The 1,864-nt window shown below is 51.1% G+C and overlaps 1 pseudogene; it reads right to left on the bottom strand.

Moving 5' to 3' along the window:
• LOC103598586 lies at window positions 1-1,564 on the bottom strand (annotated as a pseudogene).
• Window positions 1,565-1,864: the final 300 nt, after the last annotated feature.

The raw sequence follows: 1,864 nt of genomic DNA, 5'->3' as shown, positions 1-1,864 counted from the left end.
TCAAACACTGTTACTTGGCTTGACTGCACCATGGAGTCTCCAGGAGGTCCAAGAGCGGGCCTTCTGGGTGCCCATGGGGAAAACCAGCCTCCTCTCCACCTGGCTTGGATCAGGATGAGGGATGGCAGCAGCCGATGAGTGGGTGGCTCTCTGTCCCCTAGGGCCACAAAAAGGGGATGCTGCTGGTATTCGAGGACACTTTAACTGCAGGGTTTCTACAAAGGCATCAAATTCTTGGACACTTTTTGTGCACAGCCAGCTTCTCTGGTAATGGGTCCAAGTCTTCAGCCATGTACTGTGTTCCAATATCTATGGAGAGGCTGCTCAGCTGAGGGGGATTCTGAAGAATGTCATCTTTAGAAAAAGGCCATTTAAAGTCAATAATTAAGAAGTCGTCATGGGTATTGCCGCTGCTGCCTGGGCTGGAGCCATCAGAGTGCAGACTGCCTTGAAGAGGAGACTCGGTCTCTGATGAATCTGGAGGAATTCACCACAGGATCGGTATCATCCAGCTCCAGATTCTTGGGAGAAAACATGGCAAAACATATGTCCAAACTTGCCAGGGTCACCTGGTTTATGGGTTTGTTAACAAAAGCTTCCACTTTTTGGACAAAGATGGTCTCCAAGACATCGTTGGGGGAGGCCCATCCCTCCCTGCTGTTTGATGCACTTTCAGTATCCTCACTGCTGGAAGATGGAACAGCACAGTGGGTGCCATCAGAAGGGGTTTAAGTTGCTAGCCTCTCCTGGTTGGCCTGGGCACCATGGGCAGGCTGGTTGGGAGCAAGGGGTACCCCACCTTCCTTTCCAGAAACCATTAGCTGGGATGGAGGGGAAGTGGAAAAAGAGATGGTACACACTTCTTGAGAATCTCCCACAGATGGATATGTCATGCCAGTGTCCTCACAAGCAGTTCTGTAATTGCAGGGGTGCATGGCAGAGGAGCTGGAATGGGGCGGTCCACAAAGTGATCATCTTAAATTGCCTGGTGGACATGAATGCCAAGTTGATTCTGTAAGCACAAGAAAGAAGGTGCCCACAGGGGTGCCCACTGTCCCATCTACAAACTGTCTAGAAGCCCTTTCCTAAGCCATTCAGCTGAACTTCTCCAAAATATATCCTGTACAGTATGACATCCATACCCTTCTTTTCTAGAGGGTCTGTGTGTTGGCGTCACCCTCGTTACAGCAAGAACAGACTTCAGCAACAATGACAGTCTGTTGTACACTGTGTAGGAAACTGGTTTATCACACTTTTCACTCGTCTCAAGACACCAAATGTCCAGCTCCACAGACTCTCCCTCAGAAGTCTTGAGTGAGATCGTGCACATAGACCTCCTGACAGCAGGCTGCTGCCCTGCCAGTGCTATCTTTGCCTCACGTGTAACCTCTGGGATGTCTTTGATTGCCAAGTTGAACCAATCTGGGCCAGCTGGGGATGAAGATGAACGAGTACGAATCTTTTCACTGAGTCGATCCTGGACAATCACTTGGACTGTCTTGGGGGCAAAAAATTTAATACACTTGTCCAGGTCATTTCTGTCCTGGAAATTGAGATCAGTTTCCAAGGCCTAGGGCTGTGGTCATGGAGGTGTGGCCCGGGGCAGACCAGCCGCACCTGCTGGCTGAGGGCTCTGCGTTCCCCTCCCGGGCTGCAGGGACAGCACAGGTAGCAGACAGGTATCTCATGCCTCAGGAGGCTTCTGGCCTGCAGGCCCCGGGCATTTCGCTCCCAGAGCTGCACGTGTTGTCGCACTCACATTGAGTGGTCTTCCTCAGGGCTCAAGCGATCACTCCTGGCTCAAGCCCAGTAGCCTGTATTTGCCCCATGCCACTGTTGTTAATGTTTTTCCGAACTTCACTTT

The sequence above is a fragment of the Galeopterus variegatus genome, unplaced genomic scaffold (assembly GCF_000696425.1).
Source record: "Galeopterus variegatus unplaced genomic scaffold, G_variegatus-3.0.2 Scaffold2678, whole genome shotgun sequence".
Taxonomy (NCBI): domain Eukaryota; kingdom Metazoa; phylum Chordata; class Mammalia; order Dermoptera; family Cynocephalidae; genus Galeopterus; species Galeopterus variegatus.
The sequence above is the reverse complement of the archived record's forward strand: the minus strand, read 5'-3'. Positions and strand labels throughout refer to the sequence as shown.